This window comes from Lagenorhynchus albirostris, chromosome 2 (assembly GCF_949774975.1).
Source record: "Lagenorhynchus albirostris chromosome 2, mLagAlb1.1, whole genome shotgun sequence".
NCBI classification, from domain to species: Eukaryota; Metazoa; Chordata; class Mammalia; order Artiodactyla; family Delphinidae; genus Lagenorhynchus; species Lagenorhynchus albirostris.
The window spans coordinates 147,055,296-147,080,307 of NC_083096.1; the positions used below are offsets into that span (position 1 = coordinate 147,055,296).

The following is a 25,012-nucleotide window of genomic DNA, read 5'->3' on the forward strand; positions in this document are numbered from 1 at the left end:
CCCATGGACAAGGGCGGTGACCACTGCCAAAACCAGGATAACTTCTGTGGCTCCTTCATGCCCCAGGAGGCCATGCTGAGAGCCCAGACCTGAAGCCAGCTCCCAGTGTCCAGCCCAGGCTTGGGCCCACCCCTCAGAGCCAAGGCCAAGTCAGTGAGGGCCACGTGGCCCAGTGGGGAGAAGGCGGCTCTGGCATCCCACAGCCCTGGCTCTAAATCCCAGCCCAACCCCCTCCAGACTGCATGGCTTCGGAGGGGACCTTCTCAAGGGCTCAAGTCCCTCTTCTATGAATGGGCAGTGATAACAATAATTATGTGATGAATTGAAAAGACCTACCTTGTAGAATAGTTGCAAAGATTACTACCACATAGCTGGAACTCAAAATGGCAGCCACAACGATCGGCATCATTATGATGATGACAGTTAATACCAATTTTATCCCCACCATATGAACCATGACCTTGATGCTCCTTCTGGGGCTCTGGGAAGTCCAGACACGCAGGTACAGGTACAGGACTTGCTCAGCGTCTCTCTCCCTGTTCCTCTCCTGCTTCTTCTCCCTCACTCTGTCTTCCTTTCTCCATGGCTGTCTCTCCTGATGACAGTGCTGTCCACCTTGGGACCAAGATACTGCATTTGCCTCCTTTATTTATCAGCTCTTGCTCTGGTGCTACAAGGACAAACGTATTTCTTGCTCACACTGCTTGCAATTTGGGCTGAACGAATTCCCCTTGAGGTGGCTGGCGGGCGTCGCACTCGTGGGCGTTGTGCTCCCTGGCGCTGTCCTCTCTCTCCCCTCCCTTCCCTGCCCCGCTACCCACACGCTGCCTGCCTGCGTCAGGCGGAGTTGGATCAAGCCGAGCAGCCTGTCTAACGCAGAAGGGCCTGTGTGGACATCCTGATTCATAACAGGGCGTGTCCACTGCTGGAGGTCTGCCTCACCCACCCCCCACTGTTCAACCCCAGATACTTCAAGGGCAAGATCCAGGGTTTGTGTGTGTCTGCAGCTGTCTTCCCTCCCCTTCGGCCCTCAGCACGGCAGAGGCGTATGGGAGGGCCTCAGAAATGCGGGACCTCTGGGACAGCCTCTATAAGACCACACCTGCAGCTGGACGGAGACGTCTGGGCTAATGCTGCAGCTGTGCCATGGCCTGATGTGGCCTCTTCCCTCCCCTCTGGCAGCCTCAGTTCACTCATCTGAGCAGAAAGACCCAGGACTCACTTGGGCCATCTGTGATTCTAGGAGCTCTTCAAACAGATTTCTGAGAAGAGTGGGGTTCCTGTGGCGGTGGGAGGGGCTGCCTGAAGGAGCCAGTAGAAGCAGGACTTCGACAGCAGGACACCTGCTGGGGACCTGGCTTGAGTCAGAACAGATCTGGGGACCATGCAGGGAAGCAAGTGCTCCCCAACACACACTCTCCCTCACTCACCATCCCAGCAGGCTCCCCAGCCCTCCCTCCTATGGGCATCTGGGCAGTGTATCCTGTGCTAAACCGGCCCACAGCTGACCACAAAAGGGGCACCACTGGGAACTCAACTAGCCCTCAGGCTCCTCCCCTAATGTGAGCCCCTAGAGAGCCCGGTCACTGAGAGAGGCCGGTAAGGGATCCAGCATTCTGCATGCTCTACCTGCCCCACCTGCTGCAGGGCTCAGGACCAGTCACTCAGGGGCTGGGGGTAGCTAATACCTGCTTCTTCCTGTGGGTGTGGAAACAGGAGAGCCTAGAGACGAAAATCACAATGGCCCAGGCAACCACTGACACTGAAACCCCAAGTGCACTGCAGCACAAATGTCCACTCAGGCACCAGGCCAGCACGCAGGCTCCCTACCACCTCTACTTTCTTCCCCATCTCTGAAATCCAGCTGATTCCTGGTCAGTTTTGTTTTGTTTTTTTCTGGGTTTTTTTTTTACGTCTTTATTGGAGTATAATTACTTTACAATGTTGTGTTACTTTTTGCTGTATAACAAAGTGAATCAGCTATATGTATACATATATCCCCATATCCCCTCCCTCTTGCGTCACCCACCCTCCCTATCCCACCCCTCTAGGTGGTCACAAAGCACCGAGCTGATCTCCCTGTGCTATGCGGCTGCTTCCCACTAGCTATCTATTTTACGTTTGGTAGTGTATATATGTCCATGCCACTCTGTCACTTTGTCACAGCTTACCCTTCCCCCTCCCCATATCCTCAAGTTCATTCTCTAGTAGGTCTGTGTATTCCTGTCTTACCCCCAGGTACTTCATGACATTTTTTTTTCTTAAATTCCATATATATGTGTCAGCATATGGTATTTGTCTTTCTCCTTCTGACTTACTTCACTCTGTATGACAGACTCTAGGTCCATCCACCTCATTAAAAATAGCTCAATTTCGTTTCTTTATATGGCTGAGTAATATTCCATTGTATATATGTGCCACATCTTCTTTATCCATTCATCTGATGATGGACACTTAGGTTGTTTCCATCTCCTGGCTATTGTAAATAGAGCTGCAATGAATATTTTGGTACATGATTCTTTTTGAATTATGGTTTTCTCAGGGTATATGCCCAGTAGTGGGATTGCTGGGTTATATGGTAGTTCTCTTTGTAGATTTTTAAGGAACCTCCTTACTGTTCTCCATAGTGGCTGTACCAATTCACATTCCCACCAGCAGTGCAAGAGTGTTCCCTTTTCTCCACACCCTCTCCAGCATTTACTGTTTCTAGATTTTTTGATGATGGCCATTCTGACTGGTGTGAGATGATATCTCATTGTAGTTTTGATTTGCATTTCTCTAATGATTAATGATGTTGAGCATTCTTTCATGTGTTTGTTGGCCATCTGTATATCTTCTTTAGAGAAATGTCTATTTAGGTCTTCTGCCCATTTTTGGATTGGGTTGTTTGTTTTCTTGTTATTGAGCTGCATGAGCTGCTTGTAAATTTTGGAGATTAATCCTTTGTCAGTTGCTTTGTTTGCAAATATTTTCTCCCATTCTGAGGGTTGCCTTTTCGTCTTGTTTATGGTTTCCTTTACTGTGCAAAAGCTTTTAAGTTTCATTAAGTCCCACTTGTTTATTTTTGTTTTTATTTCCATTTCTCTAGGAGGTGGGTCAAAAAGGATCTTGCTGTGATTTATATCATAGAGTGTTCTGCCTATGTTTTCCTCTAAGAGTTTGATAGTGTCTGGCCTTACATTTAGGTCTTTAACCATTTTGAGTTTATTTTTGTGTATGGTGTTAGGGAGTGTTCTAATTTCATTCTTTTACATGTAGCTGTCCAATTTTCCCAGCACCACTTATTGAAGAGGCTGTCTTTTCTCCTTTGTATATTCTTGCCTCCTTTATCAAAAATAAGGTGACCATATGTGCGTGGGTTTATCTCTGGGCTTTCTATCCTGTTCCATTGATCCATATTTCTGTTTTTTGCCAGTACCATATTGTCTTCATTACTGCAGCTTTGTAATACAGTCTGAAGTCCAGGAACCTGATTCCTCCAGCTCCTTTTTTCTTTCTAAAGATTGCTTTGGCTATTCGGGGTCTTTTGTGTTTCCATAGAAATTGTGAAATTTTTTGTTCTAGTTCTGTGAAAAATGCCAGTGGTCGTTTGATAGGGATTGCACTGAATCTGTAGATTGCTTTGGGTAGTAGAGTCATTTTCACAATGTTGATTCTTCCAATCCAAGAACATGCTATATCTCTCCATCTGTTTGTATCATCTTTAATTTCTTTCATCAGTGTCTTATAGTTTTCCATATACAGGTCTTTTTTCTCTTTAGGTAGGTTTATTCCTAGGTATTTTATTCTTTTTGTTGTAATGGTAAATGGGAGTGTTTTCTTGATTTCTCTTTCAGATTTTTCATCATTGGTCTATAGGAATGCAAGAGATTTCTGTGCATTAATTTTGTATCCTTCTACATTACCAAATGCACTGATTAGCTCTAGTAGTTTTCTGGTAGCACCTTCAGGATTCTCTATGTATAGTATCATGTCATCTGCAAACAGTGACAGCTTTACTTCTTCTTTTCTGATTTGGATTCCTTTTTTTCTTTTTCTTCTCTAATTGCTGTGGCTAAAACTTCCAAAACTATGCTGAATAATCATGGTGAGAGTGGGCAACCTTGTCTTGTTCCTGATCTTAAAGGAAATGGTTTCAGTTTTCACCATTGAGAATGATGTTGCCTGTGGGTTTGTCATATATGGCCTTTATTATGTTGAGGTAGGTTCCCTCTATGCCTACTTTATGGACAGTTTTTATCATAAATGGGTGTTGAGTTTTGTCAAAAGCTTTTTTGCATCTATTGAGATGCTCATATGGTTTTTCTCCTTCAATTTGTTAATATGGTTTATCACATTGATTGATTTGCATATATTGAAGAATCCTTGCATTCCTGGGATAAACCCCACTTGATCATGGTGTATGATCCTTTTAATGTGCTGTTGGATTCTGTTTGCTAGCAGTTTGGTTTTTTTTTAACATCTTTATTGGAGTATAATTGCTTTACAATGGTATGTTAGTTTCAGCTTCACAACAAAATGAATCAGTTATATATATACATATATTCCCATATCTCTTCCCGCTTGCGTCTCCCTCCCTCCCACCCTCCCTATCCCACCCCTCCAGGCGGTCAGAAAGCACCGAGCTGATCTCCCTGTGCTATGCGGCTGCTTCCCACTAGCTAACTACCTTACTTTTGGTAGTGTATATATGTCCATGCCTCTTTATCACTTTGTCACCGTTTACCCTTCCCCCTCCCCATAGCCTCAAGTCCATTCTCTAGTAAGTCTGTGTCTTTATTCCTGTTTCACCCCTAGGTTTTCAATGACTTTTTTTTTTTAATTCCATATATATGTGTTAGCATACGGTATTTGTCTCTCTCTTTCTGACTTACTTCACTCTGTATGACAGACTCTAGGTCTATCCACCTCATTACAAATAGCTCAATTTCGTCTCTTTTTATGGCTGAGTAATATTCCATTGTATATATGTGCCACATCTTCTTTATCCATTCATCCGATGATGGACACTTAGGTTGTTTCCATCTCTGGGCTATTGTAAATAGAGCTGCAATGAACATTTTCGTACATGACTCTTTTTGAATTATGGTTTTCTCAGGGTATATGCCCAGTAGTGGGATTGCTGGGTCCTATGGTAGTTCTATTTGTAGCTTTTTAAGGAACCTCCATACTGTTCTCCACAGTGGCTGTATCAATTTACATTCCCACCAACAGTGTAAGAGGGTTCCCTTTTCTCCACACCCTCTCCAGCATTTATTGTTTCTAGATTTTTTGATGATGGCCATTCTGACTGGTGTGAGATGATATCTCATTGTAGTTTTGATTTGCATTTCTCTAATGATTAGTGATGTTGAGCATTTTTTCATGTGTTTGTTGGCACTCTGTATATCTTCTTTGGAGAAATGTCTTTTTAGGTCTTCTGCCCATTTTTGGATTGGGTTGTTTGTTTTCTTGTTATTAAGCTGCATGAGCTGCTTATAAATTTTGGAGATTAATCCTTTGTCCGTTGCTTCATTTGCAAATATTTTCTCCCATTCTGAGGGTTGTCTTTTGGTCTTGTTTATGGTTTCCTTTGCTGTGCAAAAGCTTTTAAGTTTCATTAGGTCCCATTTGTTTACTTTTGTTTTTATTTCCATTTCTCTAGGAGGTGGGTCAAAAAGGACCTTGCTGTGATTTATGTCATAGAGTGTTCTGCCTATGTTTTCCTCTAAGAGTTTGATAGTTTCTGGCCTTACATTTAGGTCTTTGATCCATTTTGAGCTTATTTTTGTGTATGGTGTTAGGGAGTGATCTAATCTCATACTTTTACATGTAGCTGTCCAGTTTTCCCAGCACCACTTATTGAATAGGCTGTCCTTTCTCCACTGTACATTTCTGCCTCCTTTGTCAAAGATAAGGTGACCATATGTGCGTGGGTTTATCTCTGGGCTTTCTATCCTGTTCCATTGATCTATCTTTCTGTTTTTGTGCCAGTACCATACCATTTTGATAACTGTAGCTTTCTAGTATAGTCTGAAGTCTGGGAGCCTGATTCCTCCAGTTCCTTCTTTCGTTCTCAAGATTGTTTTGGCTATTCGGGGTCTTTTGTGTTTCCATACAAATTGCAAAATTTTTTGTTCTAGTTCTGTGAAAAATGCCAGTGGTAGTTTGATAGGGATTGCATTGAATCTATAGATTGCTTTGGGTAGTAGAGTCATTTTCACAATGTTGATTCTTCCAATCCAAGAACATGGTATATCTCTCCATCTATTTGTATCATCTTTAATTTCTTTCATCAGTGTCTTATAATTTTCTGCATACAGATCTTTTGTCTCCTTAGGTAGGTTTATTCCTAGATATTTTATTCCTTTTGTTGCAATGGTAAATGGGAGTGTTTTCTTGATTTCACTTTCAGATTTTTCATCATTAGTATATAGGAATGCCAGAGATTTCTGTGCATTAATTTTGTATCCTGCCACTTTACCAAATTCATTGATTAGCTCTAGTAGTTTTCTGGTAGCATCTTTAGGGTTCTCTATGTATAGGATCATGTCATCTGCAAACAGTGACAGCTTTACTTCTTCTTTTCTGATTTGGATTCCTTTTATTTCCTTTTCTTCTCTGATTGCTGTGGCTAAAACTTCCAAAACTATGTTGAATAAGAGTGGTGAGAGTGGGCAACCTTGTCTTGTTCCTGATCTTAGTGGAAATGCTTTCAGTTTTTCACCATTGAGGATGATGTTTGCTGTGGGCTTGTCATATATGGCCTTTATTATGTTGAGGAAAGTTCCCTCTATGCCTACTTTCTGCAGGGTTTTTATCATAAATGGGTGTTGAATTTTGTCAAAAGCTTTCTCTGCATCTATTGAGATGATCATATGGTTTTTCTCCTTCAGTTTGTTAATATGGTTTATCACATTGATAGATTTGCGTATATTGAAGAATCCTTGCATTCCTGGGATAAACCCCACTTGATCATGGTGTATGATCCTTTTAATGTGCTGTTGGATTCTGTTTGCTAGTATTTTGTTGAGGATTTTTGCATCTATGTTCATCAGTGATATTGGCCTGTAGTTTTCTTTCTTTGTGACATCCTTCTCTGGTTTTGGTATCAAGGTGATGGTGGCCTCGTAGAAGGAGTTTGGGAGTGTTCCTCCCTCTGCTATATTTTGGAAGAGTTTGAGAAGGATAGGTGTTAGCTCTTCTCTAAATGTTTGATAGAATTCGCCTGTGAAGCCATCTGGTCCTGGGCTTTTCTTTGTTGGAAGATTTTTAATCACAGTTTCAATTTCAGTGCTTGTGATTGGTCTGTTCATATTTTCTATTTCTTCCTGATTCAGTCTTGGCAGGTTGTGCATTTCTAAGAATTTGTCCATTTCTTCCAGATTGTCCATTTTATTGGCATAGAGTTGCTTGTAGTAATCTCTCATGATCTCTTTTATTTCTGCAGTATCAGTTGTTACCTCTCCTTTTTCATTTCTAATTCTATTGAATTGAGTCTTCTCCCTTTTTTTCTTGATGAGTCTGGCTAGTGGTTTATCTATTTTGTTTATCTTCTCAAAGAACCAGCTTTTAGTTTTATTGATCTTTGCTATTGTTTCCTTCATTTCTTTTTCATTTATTTCTGATCTGATTTTTATGATTTCTTTCCTTCTGCTAGCTTTGGGGTTTTTTTGTTCTTCTTTCTCTAATTGCTTGAGGTGCAAGGTTAGGTTGTTTATTCGAGATGTTTCCTGCTTCTTAAGGTGGGCTTGTATTGCTATAAACTTCCCCCTTAGAACTGCTTTTGCTGCATCCCACAGGTTTTGGGTCGTTGTGTCTCCATTGTCATTTGTTTCTAGATATTTTTTGATTTCCTCTTTGATTTCTTCAGTGATCACTTCATTATTAAGTAGTGTGTTGTTTAGCCTCCATGTGTTTGTATTTTTTACAGATCTTTTCCTGTAATTGATATCTAGTCTCATGGCGTTGTGGTCAGAAAAGATACTTGATACAATTTCAATTTTCTTAAATTTACCAAGGCTTGATTTGTGACCCAAGATATGATCTATCCTGGAGAATGTTCCATGAGCACTTGAGAAAAATGTGTATTCTGTTGTTTTTGGATGGAGTGTCCTATAAATATCAATTAACTCCATCTCGTTTAATGTATCATTTAAAGCTTGTGTTTCCTTATTTATTTTCATTTTGGATGATCTGTCCATTGGTGAAAGTGGGGTGTTAAAGTCCCCTACTATGAATGTGTTACTGGCGATTTCCCCTTTTATGGTTGTCAGTATTTGCCTTATGTATTGAGGTGCACCTATGTTGGGTGCATAAATATTTACAATTGTTATATCTTCCTCTTGGATCGATCCCTTGATCATTATGTAGTGTCCTTCTTTGTCTCTTCTAATAGTCTTTGTTTTAAAGTCTATTTTGTCTGATATGAGAATTGCTACTCCAGCTTTCTTTTGGTTTCCATTTGCATGAAATACCTTTTTCCATCCCCTTACTTTCAGTCTGTATGTGTCTCTAGGTCTGAAGTGGGTCTCTTGTAGACAGCAAATATATGGGTCTTGTTTTTGTATCCATTCAGCCAATCTGTGTCTTTTGGTGGGAGCATTTAGTCCATTTACATTTAAGGTAATTATCGATATGTGTGTTCCTATTCCCATTTTCTTAATTGTTTTGGGTTCGTTATTGTAGGTCCTTTCCTTCTTTTGTGTTTCTTGCCTAGAGAAGTTCCTTTAGCAGTTGTTGTAGAGCTGGTTTGGTGGTGCTGAACTCTCTCAGCTTTTGCTTGTCTGTAAAGGTTTTAATTTCTCCATCAAATCTGAATGAGATCCTTGCTGGGTAGAGTAATCTTGGTTGCAGGTTTTTCTCCTTCAACACTTTCAATATGTCCTGCCACTCCCTTCTGGCTTGCAGAGTTTCTGCTGAAAGATCAGCTGTTAACCTTATGGGGATTCCCTTGTGTGTTATTTGTTGTTTTTCCCTTGCTGCTTTTAATATGTTTTCTTTGTATTTAATTTTTGACAGTTTGATTAATATGTGTCTTGGCGTATTTCTCCTTGGATTTATCCTGTATGGGACTCTCTGTGCTTCCTGGACTTGATTAACTATTTCCTTTCCCATATTAGGGAAGTTTTCAACTATAATCTCTTCAAATATTTTCTCAGTCCCTTTCTTTTTCTCTTCTTCTTCTGGAACCCCTATAATTCGAATGTTGGTGCGTTTAATGTTGTCCCAGAGGTGTCTGAGACTGTCCTCAGTTCTTTTCATTCTTTTTTCTTTATTCTGCTCTGCAGTAGTTATTTCCACTATTTTATCTTCCAGGTCACTTATCTGTTCTTCTGCCTCAGTTATTCTGCTATTGATCCCATCTAGAGTACTTTTAATTTCATTTATTGTGTTGTTCATCGTTGCTTGTTTCATCTTTATTTCTTCGAGGTCCTTGTTAACTGATTCTTGCAATTTGTCCATTCTATTGTCCATTCTATCTCCAAGATTTCGGATCAACCTTACTATCATTATTCTGAATTCTTTTTCAGGTAGACTGCCTATTTCCTCTTCATTTGTTAGGTCTGGTGGGTTTTTATCTTGCTCCTTCATCTGCTGTGTGTTTTTCTGTCTTTTCATTTTGCTTATCTTACTGTGTTTGGGGTCTCCTTTTTTGCAGGCTGAAGGTTCGTAGTGCCTGTGTTCTGGTGGATGAGGCTGGATCTTGTCTTCTGGTGGGCAGGTCCACGTCTGGTGGTGTGTTTTGGGGTGTCTGTAGACTTATTATGATTTTGGGCAGCCTCTCTGCTAATGGGTGGGGTTGTGTTCCTGTCTTGCTAGTTGTTTGGCATAGGATGTCCAGCACTGTAGCTTGCTGGTCGTTGAGTGAAGCTGGGTGCTGGCGTTGAGATGGCGATTTCTCGGAGATTTTTGCTGTTTGATATTATGTGCAGCTGGGAGGCCTCTTGTGGCCCAGTGTCCTGAAGTTGGCTCTCCCACCTCAGAGGCACAGCACTGACTCCTGGCTGCAGCACCAAGAGCCTTTCATCCACAGGGCTCCTTAATTTGGGATGATTCGTTGTCTATTCAGGTATTCCACAGATGCAGGGTATATCAAGTTGATTGTGGAGCTTTAATCCGCTGCTTCTGAGGCTGCTGGGAGAGATTTCCCTTTCTCTTCTTTGTTCTCACAGTTCCCAGGGGCTCAGCTTTGGATTTGGCCCCGCCTGTGCGTGTAGGTCGCCGGAGGGCGTCTGTTCTTCGCTCAGACAGGACGGGGTCAAAGGAGCCGCTGATTCGGAGGCTCTGGCTCACCCAGGCCGGGGGGCAGGGAGGGTCACGGAGTGCGGGGCGGGCCTGCAGCGGCAGAGGCCGGCGTGACGCTGCAGCCTGAGGCGCGCCGTGTGCTCTCCCGGGGGAGCCGTCCCTGGATCCCGGGACCCTGGCAGTGGCGGGCTGCACAGGCTCCCCGGAAGGGTGTGTGGCTAGTGACCTGTGTCCGCACACAGGCCTCCCGGCGGCGGCAGCAGCGGCCCTAGCGTCCCATGTCCGTCTCTGGGCTCCGCACTCCCAGCAGCGGCTCGCGCCCGTCCCTGGAGCTCTCTCAAGCAGCACTCTCAATCCCCTCCCCTCGCGCACCAGGAAACAAAGACGGACGTAAAAGTCTCTTGCCTCTTCGGCAGGTACAGACCCCTCCCCGGACTCTCTCCCGGCCAACCGCGGCGCACCAACGCCCTGCAGGCTGTGTTCACGCCGCCAACCTCCGCTAGCAGTTTTTTGAGAATTTTTGCATCTATGTTCATCAGTGATATTGGCCTGTAATTTTCTTTTTTTGTGACATCTTCATCTGGTTTTAGTATCAGAGCGATGGTGGCCTCGTGGAATGAGTTTGGGAGTGTTCCTCTCTCTGCTATATTTTAGAAGAAGGATAGGTGTTAGCTCTTCTCTAAATGTTTGATAGAATTTGCCTATGAAGCTATCTAGTCCTGGGCTTTTGTTTGTTGGAAGATTTTTTATTTTTTTTTTTGCGGTACGCGGGCCTCTCACTGTTGTGGCCTCTCCCGTTGTGGAGCACAGGCTCCAGACGCACAGGCTCAGCAGCCATGGCTCACAGGCCTAGCCACTCCACGACATGTGGGATCTTCCCGGACCGGGACATGAACCCGTGTCCCCTGCATCGGCAGGCAGACTCTCAACCACTGCGCCACCAGGGAAGCCCCTATTGGAAGATTTTTAATCACAGTTTCAATTTCAGTGCTTGTGATTGGTCTGTTTATATTTTCTATTTCTTTCTGGTTCAATCTCGGAAGGTTGTGCTTTTCTAAGAATTGGTCCATTACTTCCAGGTTGTCCATTTTATGGAATAGAGTTGCTTGTAGTAATCTCTCATGATCCTTTGTATTTCTGCAGTGTCAGTTGTTACTTCTCCTTTTTCATTTCTATTTCTGTTGTTTTGAGTCTTCTCCCTTTTTTTCCTGCTGAGTCTGGCTAATGGTTTATGATTTTTTTTGTCTTCTCAGAGAACCAGCTTTTAGTTTTATTTATCTTTGCTATTGTTTCCTTCATTTCTTTTTCATTTATTTCTGATTTGATCTTTATGATGTCTTTCCTTCTTCTAACTTTGTGGGGTTTTTTTGTTTTTTTTTCTCTAATTGCTTTAGGTATAAGGTTAGGTTGTTTTTTTGAGATTTTTCTTGTTTCTTAAGGTGGGATTATATTGCTATAAACTTCCCTCTTGGAACTGCTTTTGCTGCATCCCATAGGTGTTGGGTCATCATGTTTTCATTGTCATTTGTTTCTAGGTATGTTTTGGTTTCCTCTTTGATTTCTTCAGTGATCTCTTGGTTGTTTAGTAGCATATTATTTAGCCTCCTTGTGTTTGTATTTTTTACAGTTTTTTTTCCTGTAATTGATATCTAGTCTCATAGCATTGTGGTTGGAAAAGATACCTTATATGATTTCAATTTTCTTAAATTTACCAAGGCTTGATTTGTGACCCAAAGTATGATCTATCCTGGAGAATGTTCCATGAGCACTTGAGAAGAAAGTGTATTCTGTTGTTTTTGGATGGAATGTCCTATAAATATCAATTAAGTCCATCTTGTTTAATGTGTCATTTAAATCTTGTGTTTCCTTATTTATTTTCATTTTGCATTATCTGTCCATTGGTGAAAGTGGGGTGTTAAATTCCCCTACTATTATTGTGCTACTGTCAATTTCCCCTTTTATGACTGTTAACGTTTGCCTTACGTATTGAGGTGCTCCTGTGTTGGGTGCATAATTATTTACAATTGTTATATCTTCTTCTTGGATTGATCCCTTGATCATTATGTAGTGTCCTTCTTTGTCTCTTGTAATAGTCTTTATGTTAAAGTCTATTTTGTCTGATATGAGAATTGCTACTCCAGCTTTCTTTTGATTTCCATTTGCATGGAATATCTTTTTCCAACCCCTCGCTTTCAGGCTGTATGTGTCCCTAGGTCTGAAGTGGGTCTCTTGTAGACAGCATATATACGAGTCTTGTTTTTATATCCATTCAGCCAGTCTATGTCTTTTGGTTAGAGCTTTAATCCATTTACATTTAAGGTAATTATTGATATGTATGTTCCTATTACCATTTTCTTAATTGTTTTGGGTTTGTTTTTGTAGGTCTTTTCCTTCTCTTGTGTTTCCCCCTAGAGAAGTTCCTTTAGCATTTGTTGTAAAGCTGGTTTGGTGGTGCTGAATTCTCTTATCTTTTGCCTGTCTGTAAAGGTTTTAATTTCTTTGTCAAATCTGAATGAGAGGGCTTCCCAGGTGGCACAGTGATTGAGAGTCCACCTGCCGATGCAGGGGTTGTGGGTTCGTGCCCCGGTCCGGGGAGATCCCGTGTGCCGCGGAGCAGCTGGGCCCATGGGCCATGGCTGCTGGACCTGCGCGTCCGGAGCCTGTGCTCCGTGGCGGGAGAGGCCGCGGCAGTGAGAGGCCCATGTACCGCCAAAAAAAAAAAAAAAAATCTGAATGAGATCCTTGCTGAGTAGAGTAATCTTGGTTGTAGGTTTTTCCCTTTCATCACTTTAAATATGTCCTGCCACTCCCTTCTGGCTTGCAGAGTTTCTGCTGAAAGATCAGCTGTTATCCTCACAGGGCTTCCCTTGTATGTTATTGGTTGCTTTTCCCTTGCTGCTTCCAATATTTTTTCTTTGTATTTAATTTTTGATCGTTTGATTAATATGTGTCTTGGCGTGTTTCTCCTTGGATTTATCCTGTATGGGACTCTCTGCACTTCCTGGACTTGATTGACTATTTCCTTTCCCATGTTAGGGAAGTTTTCAACTATAATCTCTTCAAATATTTTCTCAGACCCTTTCTTTTTCTATTCTGCTTCTGGGACCCCTATAATTCAATGTTGGTGTGTTTAATGTTGTCCCAGAGGTCTCTGAGACTGTCCTCAATTCTTTTCATTCTTTTTTCTTTATTCTGCTCAGCAGTAGTTACTTCCACTATTTTATTTTCCAGGTCACTTATCCGTTCTTCTGCCTCAGTTATTCTGCTATTGATTCCTTCTAGAGAATTTTTAATTTCATTTATTATGTTGTTCATAATTGTTTGTTTACTCTTTAGTTCTTCTAAGGCCTTGTTAAATGTTTCTTGTGTTTTCTCTGTTCTATTTCCAAGATTTTGGATCATCTTTACTATCATTATTCTGAATTCTTTTTCAGGTACACTGCTTATTTCCTCCTCATTTGTTTGGTCTGGTGGGTTTTTACCTTGCTCCTTCATCTGCTGCGTATTTCTCTGTCTTCTCATTTTGCTTAACTTACTGTGTTTGGGGTCTCCTTTTCACAGGCTGCAGGTTCATAGTTCCTGTTGTTTTTGGTGTCTGCCCCCAGTGGGTGAGGTTGGTTCAGTGGCTTGTGTAGGCTTCCTGGTGGGGGGAGACTGGTGCCTGTGTTCTGGTGGGTGGGGCTGGATCTTGTCTTTCTGGTGGGCAGGGTCACGTCCGGTGGTGTGTTTTGCAGTGTCTGTGAACTTATTATGATTTTAGGCAGCCTCTCTGCTAATGGGTGGGGTTGTGTCCCTGTCTTACTGGTTGTTTGGCATGGGGTGTCCAGCACTGGTGGTTAGCTGGACGTTGGATGGAGCTGGGTCTTAGCGTTGAGACAGAGATCTCTGGGAGAGCTCTCGCAGATTGATATTACGTGGGGCCGGGAGGTCTCTGGTGGTCCAATGTCCTGAACTCGGCTCTCCCACCTCAGAGGCTCAGGTCTGACACCAGCCTGGAGCACCAAGACCCTGTCAGCCACACGGCGTCCTGGAGCTCAGAACTCCGAAATGGATTTCACTGGGCTGAAATCAAGATGTTGGCAGGATCATGTTCGTTCTGGAGGTTCTGCCGAATCAACTAGCCCTGAAGATGGATGGCGCTGGAGCGTGGGGCCCAGACCCGCCATCACTGGCAGTCGGAGAGCACGGGCCTGGTCAGTTTTTTTGACAGACCACCAAAAAGACCTCACCGCTGTCTACTCTGTCCATCCCCACTGCCACTGTCCTGGTCCAAAGCCTCCATCAGCTCCAGCCTCCTGGTCCTCTCCCCACTTCCAGGCTGCTCCCCATGGTGGAGCCAGTGCAGGGTGCTGGCTCTGTCTCCTGCCAGCGTCCTGAGCTCCAGGAAGGCAGGCTTCACTTCATCATGCCTGTGTTTTTCAGTCATGTGTAATATGTTTTGAGCTCAGTGAAGGTATGAAAGAATGAATGAGTGAAGGAAGGAACAGATGAATGAATGTTGACCGGATCCTCCAATCCTGGTCTCCTGGCCTGGAGAGCTTAGAACAGCCCAGCAGTAAAGTGAGGGCAATGGGAGCCCCACCTTGGCTCTTAGAGACCATCTATCCTATGGCAACAGGCCCGGGGCTGTGGGCACATCCTGCCGGCAGATGCCACTTCTGGCTCAGCAGCACCTGGAGCAAATGGCCTGCTCAGTGCTGCACATCTATCCTCGACCTGAGCCTTTCAAAGCTGGACTCGGCCTCCAAGCTCGAGCCTGCCCACCTCATCATAGCCACGGGCAGACTGAGTTCCACAGACGCCAGGACGTGGGTGAAGCTCATGGCGAGATGGGGACAGAGCCGGGACTGGTTCCCGGGGCCCAGAGCCGTGGTCAGGGGCTCTGTTCTCACGTGCGGTCAGGGAGCCAGCTGAGAGGACCTGTAACAGTGTGTCAGCATGGGACACGTCCACACACAACTCGTGGTGACAGAAGTCCACGCCTGCCTCGCTGTGTCCTTATGGCCACATAGCTCCTGAGTCCCACATCCAAAGGCAGGCTGAGGACGTACATGCAGGGACAGGCCCAGCACTCTTCGGCAGCATGCGACCTACAGACGCACAGGCTCCATGGCACACGTTCCCGTCTGGGTGCCTTTTCCAACTCAGGCCTTCCCAGACCTCCGAGCACTGGGAACCTGAGTCAGCCTGACTCGTTGCCATCCCCTGTCCGGCCCTCAAAGAAGGCACTGTGGGAGGGAGGGAGGGAGGGTCTTTGCCCCTGGAAATACACCTCGCCATCCCCCAGAGGGTGTCTGTTCGTGCAACAGTCTCTCAGATCCAGTTTCATGAATGTCTCTAGGAAATAGCTTAGGACAGAAATATGATTATAAGACTCCCAGCCACCCACAGCCTGGCCTTGCCCATCCTGTCATTCTATAGCCTGAGGTTCTGCCATTTTACAACAGACCGGCCTGAAACCAGCCTCAGGCTCACTAGGGTGAGGGAGAGAAAGAGCCTCCACCTGCCTAGCCACCCCCCGTGCCCATCCAGATCCTTCCCCAGCCCACCCCTGCTCCAGAACCCCTTCCTGAGAGTCCACAAGCACAGACTGGGATTCCCAGTGCTGCAGGCCGACTGGCCCCTCCTCTGCTCTGCTCTACAGGGAGATTTGATGCAAAGGGTCAGAGCTTTGCAGTCAGGATGTCTGGGCTGGGTTCCATCACTGTTAATTAAGAGAGTTTGGGAAAGCCATTTCACCTCCAAGGACCTCAGTCTCTCATCTGTAAAATGGGGATCATACACCTGCCTCATCAGACTGTGTTAGATGTACTTTAGGTAATAGCATTACACTCTCTACTGTGGTGGAGGGATCCTTATCACAGAGACCCTCCTGTGGGCCAGCCACCATTCCAGGCTCTTAGATTACATTACCTCTGATCTTCACAATAAGCCCACGAGAAGGGGGTTATTATATTCATTTTGCAGATGAAAACTAAGGCCCAGAGCAGGTGAATGGCTTCCTCAAGGCCTTGCAGGCAGACCTTCAACTTGAATCCTGGCCTCTTGGGTCCTGGTCCTGGCCATTTCCCCCCCGTACATGGTGCCCTTGCTGTATACTTCCAGAAAGGTTGACGATTTTGCAGGAGAGTGTCTTTTTAGCTGGTACATCCCACAGAAGAGTACTCTCCTTAGCGTTTGGGCTGTTTCTGTATTCAGGAGCTGTTTGACCTCTTCTGGAAGTTATCCAGCAGGTTCCAGGGCAGTTGGGGTGTGGACACGTGTGACAACTCTGAGCAGGCCTGGGTGACAGCTGGGGACCCAGATGGAAGCCCCACCTCCTCGGGAGGTGACTGTGGCCAGTGTGCAAACCTGGATGTTCTGGAAGGAGCCAGGCCACTGCCATGGAGGGGTGCACCGGCCCAGGGTTAGGGGAGGGCTGATTCCAGACTGCCAGGCCCATGCAGTTTGACAAGCTGAGCCTACGTGTCCTCAGAGACCTTAAGTGTGTCCTCGGATTTCCTCTGGCCCACAAATAACTGAGAAAAATAAGTACAAGATGGTGAATTTTTTTATTAATGAAGTGTGTTAAATTTACAGGCTTATATTCTGAAATTATCTTCCTTCTACTGTGTTTGAAGTTAAATATCTTTCTCTTTAAAAAGAAAATAGTGGTGAAATGAGACAAACAGGGCTTTCAGAGCCCTTACTTGGCAAAATTAAAAGTTGGTAACTGTATTGTTTCTCCCACCCACCCGCCTTCTCTTCAGATAGGAGAGAATCGAGCAAGCCTAAAACATGCTGAAAAGCATACAATAGGAGGGATGAGGCCAATGATACAGGAGAGAAATTGGGGGAAATGACTAGCCCAAGTTTCCAAGAAAGCAGGAAAGCTGGGGGCCAGAGCTCAGGTAGAGGATATGGCCTTGGATAGAAAAGGGCACCTCCTCACCTATAGCTGGAGAAGGGAGAAGGCTGGCAGGAAGGTAATTTGGTGGTGGAAAGGTGACCTGTTGGCTTCTAATCAGTGCTCCACTCTGTAGAGGTTGAAGTCATGTGCAGAGAAAGAGGGGCCTGGGAGCTGGTTCTTGGTTTGAAGACAGGAGAACATTTGATGTAAATGTAAGAGAGATTGGCCACAAGAACTGACATTGACAGGAAGTTAAATGAATTTCATATCATGAGCCAACTGTGATTGATTGGTATGGTGACCTGGAGTGCGGTATATGAAGGACGACGAGACCATATTGAAGCTCAGCAGGGAAGAGGTCTGATTGATTAGTGATGTCTGCTGTGGACCTGGATTAGGCCACATTCCTGCCCCATATCTGCTCTGATTACTGGGAACATAGACCACACTGATTGGCAATTGAGGGCCTGTGAACCTGCAGCGGTCCCAAATCCCAGCTTGTAAGATTTTCTACAGCAACGCTGGACATCTAGGGTGTGAAGGCAGATGCATCTACACTCCAGGCCTTTTCCTGATTTCATCCTAGAACCCACTGCTCAGTAAGCATCCCGCTGATTGTGAACCACTCCAGGGCAGGCCCATATCTCCGCAGAATTGCCAACACCCAGGAGATGTTCTATAAAGACGTACTAGACCAAATCACCCAGAAACAAGTTCCCTCCATTCAGTCACATGGTATCTCTTGGGCTCCAGGCCTCTGGGGTGGAGGGAGAGGGGCTCTCAGTCCCAGGCACTAGAAGAAAATGACAGTTTTGTCCCTAGCTCTAGGGAACTGGGGCTTCCTCAGGTTGTGTTCACTTGTTCAGCCATCCTGAGATCTGGAACAGAAGGCATAATGCGAGAGCTGGCTGAGCTGGGCTGGAGACATGAGCCAGACTCAAGGGTAGACCAGTTAGCCTGCAGGGCCCATCCATTCTGAACTCTGAGAGCCACTGGTATGTTCTGTAACCCCAGCGTGCTACAGCCTGAATATAATTCTAACTTCTGACCTTACAAAGTCCTCTGACCCTAACAGCCTGTTGTTCTAAGACTGTGTGGTTCTGATATCCCAGCCTTCCATCATCATAGAATTCTAACCCTCTAGCAGAGTTTGCTTCAGTCTCTCTTGGATTCCTTGGGAGGAATATGGAGCTAAGAGCCTGCTAGGACCTGGAAATTCCTCCACATAGGACTGCTGTCACCCGTCCCCCACACCACCCACCCGCAGTAAGCAGAAGTCCAAGCAGAAAACAGGATTTGACAAGTTAAAAGCCAGGCTGTGTGAGCATCGGAGACAGAGGTGCTGTAGCTGTTACCCCGAGCACCTGCACATCCAGCACCCCCAGCCTCCAGGCTGCGCCAGCCCCTCTTGAGCCCCAGCTGAAGTGCCACAGGCCCATAATCAGGAACAGGCCTGTGAGGCTGGGACACAGGAGTCGACTCATGGTGAAGACCCGGACTTGAGAGAAGGGCGAGATAGAAGCCCGACACATGGAACACCAGTAACGTTTAAAAATGAATAACAACAGCGATTGCTCCTTGGAGAGTGGGCACCATCCTGCTTGAAGAACACCCATATCCGTCAGCTTACGTGGCTTTCACGTCCTCATTGCCTCCCGGAGGGAGACAGGATTGTATTATTATTCCATTTGGCAGATGGGTAAGTCAAGGTGGAGATGAGAAGAGAGAGAATCTTAGAACTGGAGTGGAACAATGGTCAATACTGATGAGGCCATTCTTTCTGATGCCTGTCTCCCTAAAAAGCCATCCAGCTGCTACTGGGGCCCTCTGTTCTCCTGAGAATGACCTTCCCCTCTCCTGACTGGGCCTTCTGGGACCTCTTCTCTGGGATCCCACAGTCCCACAGGATTTCCCTATCACAGCTCTGCTCATGCTGAGCACATATGTCATCTCCTAGTCTAGGAAGGGGAGGGTAGGTCAGAGAAGACTTCCTGGAGGAGGTGAGAATTGATTGGTTGACATTTCCCTGATGCATGTCCAGCTGCCTTCCAGTTCCTCTCCTCATCCCCACAGTCCTCAGGGCAAGACCCCAGCCACCTCCTTCCCCCGCTGGTTCTCCACTCAGGGGCCTCAGGAACAAAAACTCCTCAGAGCTCATGGCTGAGCACAGAAGAGCAACCACAGCCCATGTAGGGCCCTGGTAACCTTAGAAACGAGGGACCCAGCAAATAGCTCACGCCCAGCCACTTTCTCTCCTCCCGGCCAAATGCCCATGGCCTGCCATTCTCCCCACTTTGGAACATGAGGCCATAGCGTCCAGAAGTGTTTCAGAGTTTTCCGACGGTGTTTCAAAGGGCCCGGCCGCCCCACCATGTACACATCTGGCAGCTGGCATGCCTGCTCCAGGCTGAGATCCTTGGCCAGAGTCACCCTTCCTGTTTCAGCCCGGAGCATCCAGCCAGCCAGAGGAACGTCCCATCTGCTAGCTTGTCCCTAACTGGAGCCAGCCCTGCTCCAGTTGGACCTCTGTGAGCTAGGGCACCTGGAATGTCAGCTAAGGGCTCAGCACTCTTGCTGGGCATGTGGGGAAAGCAGGGGGAGGAGAGAGTGTCCTAGGTGAAGGGCATGGGCTTCAGAGCCTGACTGCCTGCGTGAGGACCTCAGCGCCTGTCCTCGTAGGAAGGAGCCTGGGCAGACCAGATACTTGGCTTCTCTCGGCCCTCAGGGTCCCTCTAAGAGGAGCCTGGTGTCAGTGGGCAGCACACGTGCAGCTCAGGCCTGGTGTACGTGAGCTCTTGCGCTGTCAGTATTATTTCAGAGCCCACGGTCCTCCAAGAACAGGACTCCCACCCAGGGGAGAGCAGGGCTGTCCAGGGGATGAGGCAGAAGTGCTTGGTGGCCTCTGAGGACCTAGCTGGGACCCTGCAGGGAGACCCCCACGGCCGGTCTCAGCTTCAAGACACAGTGAGGCTCAGGACGTTGGGCCCCGTCCCTGCCTGCGTGGTTGGCCAACAGGGTGCTGTCCTGGGGTGCTGGGTGCTGACATTCTGGGAAAGGAGCCTCTGGGTGTTATAGAGAGTGGTAACCATGACCACAGCGAGCCCTGCACTGGGCGCTGCCCCCTGCAGTTCACAGAACCCATCACAGGCTCCGTCTCCAGGGCTCTCCCCACAGTGCCTCATGCTGACCTCAAATCACTCTGCGCAGTCACTGCCTGAGTCTGGCGTGGTGTCAGACCCCAGGAGGGAAAGGCCCCACGTCTAACCTATCTCAGGGTCCCCAGGGCTTGGCACGTGCCTGACATGTAGGAGGTCCCAGTGAAGGCCTGTGGAGAAGGCTCTGCGGCTTCAGGCCTGTACCCCTCCAGGGTACAGGTTCCTCAAAACCCCCAGGGCTTATGTCCTCACTGTGGGACAAGGGCAGGGCCCAAGGAGGAGGCTGACCCCTAGTCTGTGTCCTGTCCCTTCCTCTTCAGCCCCGTAGCCCCGGCATCCCTCCCTCACGGCATAGCTCACACTGCCCTGTAATTGTTTGCGTGTCTGTCTCGCCTCCACCCTGTGATGTCCTCCAGGGTGGGGACCATGTGTCTCAGCTCCTGGCACAAAACTGGGTACAGGGGAGACATCATCTCAGTCCTTGCTGAACTGAAAAAGCCCCAGTCCAGCCCTGCCTGGCCGGCAGAGCAGGAGAAAGAAAGCTTGGCTCTGCCAGTTTCCCAGACGGACCCTCCTTGGGAGTTCGAAGCCCCAAGGTACCCCCACTTCTCCATCCACCTGTCCATCTGTCTAGCTCTCCCGTCACACTTCCTCGGGTAAACAAACACCGCTGTTGCTCGATACCCGGCGGCTGAACCTGGCAGCTAGAGTAACACTTGATAGTTCCCCTTGCATTAATTTCAGATGGAACATAAATATGGGCTTGGACTCCCTCTTCCAGGAAGAGAAAACTGGAAACCCATTGGACTCACTGGAGAGAAAACGTTTGCTGGCCAAGAGGAGCCCGTGTTACTTTGGAGCTTTTGTGGGAACATCTGGTTCTCCCCTCCTCCCCTCCACTAAGCCCCCCAGTACTGTCTTGAAATTGCCCTGTTAACTGGCATGTTCTTCGAGCTGGATACTCACACGCTTTCCTCTCTGATCTGGTGAAACCTGGAGGGGACACATGTTTCTGACGATTCGCTGCCCCCAGAACGTGAGCTCAGGATCACTCGCAGCTGCCAGTACTTCAGAGCAGATGTACCGGCCATGCAGCCAACTAGGACATCTCTGGATGGAAGCCCAAGCTTTGCCTTTTACCGGCTGTGTGACCTTCAGCAAGTCCCGTCCTCTCGCTGAGCTCCAGTTCCCTCATCTGTCAACTGGCAGTACCTGGAAATGCTTTTGTGAAGATGAAATGAAATAATATTTGAAAAGCATCTTGTGCCCAGGAGACTCACTGAGGAGGAGTTTGCCTTCAGGTCCTCACATGATGGAATCACAGAGGTGGGAGGACCCATGAGACCTTTGTAGGGAAACTGGGACAGAGAGGGGAAGGAGACTGCCTGAGGTCACACAGCTGGTTGGCTGTCGAGCCAGGTTTTCTGTCCTAACCTCAGGACGGGATTCTTAGCTCTGTCCTACCCCGCCTTTCATGTCGGAGGGTAAATGGGGGCTGTTGGGCTATGCCCAGCCGATGAGCCTTGTGCCCTAGCACAGGCCTGCTTGTGCCTGGAAGAAGGGGAGCCTTTGTCTCTGCACTACAACATCATGGGGCTCCGCCCACTCAGATCAGGACCCCTTCCCTGCCTGTATATGATGTCCCTTAAGTGGCACTCTGGCTTGCGTGGTCAGGGGACACAGTCACCAAACCAGCCTTACAATTTGTCAAACCTATAATCCTCCTCCAGGCCCTTGCTCCTCCCCTTGCCTGTTTCCCAACTCCGCCCCCTCCAATATACCTGCTTGAATCCACCCTTTCTGGGCCCCTCTTCCAGGAAGCCTTCCTTGGTGTCTTTGGTGTATGGATCTCTCCTCCGTGCCCTTTGTTTTTTGTTTTTTGGGTTTTTTAGCGGTACGCGGGCCTCTCACTGTTGTGGCCTCTCCCGTTGCGGAGCACAGGCTCCGGACGCGCAGGCTCAGCGGCCACGGCTCACGGGCCCAGCCGCTCCGCGGCATGTGGGATCTTCCCGGACCGGGGCACGAACCCGTGTCCCCTGCATCAGCAGGCAGACTCTCAACCACTGCGCCACCAGGGAAGCCCCCCTGCCCTTTGTTTTTGTTTCTGGGTTCTCTTTCTCCTCTCTCCTCTTTCTCCCTCCTCTCCTTCCCTCTCTATCTCTGTCTCCTTGTATCTCTTTCTCTCTGTCCCGACATCTCTCCTTTTCCTTCTCTCCTTACTGTTGCCTCTGTGTCTCTGTCTGTTGCAGCCTGTCTCCCAGCCCCTGTCACCTCCTCTCTTCTTTCTTCTCTCTGTCTCCCTGTGTTCTGGAGCTCTCTCCCCCTCCCTGTCTGTCTCTGAGCGTCTCTTCTTTCTCTGCCTCTCTCCGTGTGTCCCTCTCTCCCACTCTGTGGCTCTGTGTGCCCCGCCCCCACTGTCCTCCCTCTCTTCCCTCCTCTCCTGGTCCACATGGCCTCAGCAGATGAAATGGGATGTTCCTTCCTGAAGACAGCTGGCCAGAGAGCAGCCGTCAATGCTGGAAGGAGCTGCTGAACAGTGGCCAGGAGACGCCGGGCGCCTGGGCGAGCCATGTAGGCTAAGCTGTGACAGCGAGGGGCCCCTTTGGAAACTTTCCACACCTTCCCTGCAGGTTCCAGGATGGATGTGGTGCCTTTTTCGGGATTTGTGACCTTGGAGGCAAGCCCAAGCCCTGTCTGCCAGCCCCTGGGGACGACATGCACTGGGCCCTGACTGCGGGGCTGCTCTGACAGCCAAGCTCCTGGGATTGGTGGGATCTGCAGGAGGATCACCAAGGGGCTGGGCCACAGCTGTGAGCGGAAGGGATCCTCAAGCTCAGGTCTCCTGGGGATAAGACGAGATCATGGAAAGGACAGGGAGTAACGGATTCTGTCGTTCATTCATTCAACAAACATTCATGAAGCTACCACCCTGTGCCAGCCTTGATCTTAGCCCTGGGGACAAAGCTGGATCAGGCGTGGCCCCCGCCCTCGAAAAGCTGTTGGTCTCCCCTCAAGTGGCTTGTTGGGGACACATTCTGACAGAGGCAGCTCCAGGGTGTGGGGAGCTCATTCCAGCCGTGGTGAAGAGGGTGAACCGGAGAGAGCAAGGAGGCTGCTGTCTGCAGTGATTCAGGCAGAAGGTGATGGTGACCTGGGCCAGGGTCAAGCATGGTTGGAGGTAAAATCCAGGGTATTCTGGTGACCGAATGATGAGGATGAGGAGAGGGAAGGAGGAGTGAAGACGCGCCCATCTGACTTGGATGGTGGAACTCAGCTGGGACACATCCAGGAGGGGAGGGGGAGGCTCTGGAGGATGTCGGGTGGAGATGCCCAGGAGGCTGCTGGACAAATGGGTCTGGGCTGGGGCAGCAGGTCCAGAGTGGTAACTGAAGCCATATGAATGGATGGATTCACATTCCACGGATTGTGAGAAGAGCGAGAAGAAAAGAAGGCTGTGGAAAGGGTTCCCAGGGACACCCACATTCATCGGGCAAGGGAAAGGGGAACCTACGAGGAGGACAGAGAGGGAGCCGTGAGAGGAGTACGAAGAAAACAGGACAGAACGGTGTCGTGGGGTCCTGAGGAAAACAAGCCCCAAAGAGGGCAAAGAGGGGGTCGCGATGGGAACCTGGTCTTGGGAGTGAGGGCTTGCTCTGGACAGTCCTGGGGCAGGAACCCCGTGGGAGGGGCCTCCTGCAGGAGCTGACCCTGGCAGGTGGCGGACACCTCCCCACCCTGGAGGGAAGGAGGTGAAGGCCAGTGTGGCTTAGAGAAGGAGGGGATAGGAATTTGGAAAAATCATTGCTGATTGCTTCTCATTTCTCCAAGTATCTGAAGTCTTCTGTTTAGGGTCTTAAAATACACAGTAAGGGCCTGGAACCACTGAGGTTGAGGGAACGGGCAGGGTGCAGACCAGACACTGAAACGTTGCCAGGCAGTGCTCAGGGTCCGGCCAGCATCCTGTAAGGCTTGGGCTCCTCCGAATGCCCCCTCTGCCAGCTCCAGGAATGCTCCTTTTAGAGCGGCCACACGGCCATCAGTAAATATTCGTGCTACTCCGGTATAGCCTGAGGTGGCCTGTTTTCCCTACGGCTCTTGAAATCTGCGCGGACCACTGCTGGGCCTGGAGGCCCCTGTCTTTAAATGGGTCTCCATGGAGGCAGGGAAAGAATTGCTTTGCTGCCAGGAGTGCATTCCAAGAGCTGTGGGCAGGGAGTTCCTGCAGCCTGTGCGCTGGAGGCCACCACGCCCAGTTCCAGCCTGATCAGTTCGGGGGGCAGGCAAGCATGGGGTCGACTCCGTGGCCACAGCCAGGGATGGCTCAGCCCCTCACTCAAGTGTGCATGCTGGGCTTTTCCAAAGGACGTTCACTCCTCCTGCCTCGTTGGGACCTTACAGCCTCCCCAGGGAGGCAGCCACAGGGATCCAGGCCCATCTGCCACACAGGGAAACTGAGGCTGGCAGCAGGGCAGCTGATTGCTCAGGATCACGTACGGGAGACTCAGAGCCTTGGCAGAAGCCTAGGTCTTCTGTCCTCTACAGCCAGCACTGGGTCAGGGCCAGAGCTGCGAGGGCGTTGTCCGTGTGTCTTCTGCAGCTGGCTCCCCAGGTGAGCCTCACTGACCTCACAGTCTCTGCACGTGCTGTTCCCCCGCCCCACCCTGTGCCACCCCACTCTCATCCTCACCTAGTTAACTATGATCCCATCCCTCAGCTAGGGATGCCTCCTCCAGGGAGTCCA

At 48.0% G+C, this 25,012-nt stretch overlaps 1 protein-coding gene across 1 annotated transcript in view; it reads left to right on the top strand.

Annotated features, from left to right (window-relative positions):
* The window catches only part of TRABD2B (TraB domain containing 2B), a 221,552-nt gene that overhangs the window by 182,326 nt on the left and 14,214 nt on the right, over nt 1-25,012 (top strand). The gene's annotated exons all lie outside the window — the stretch shown is intronic.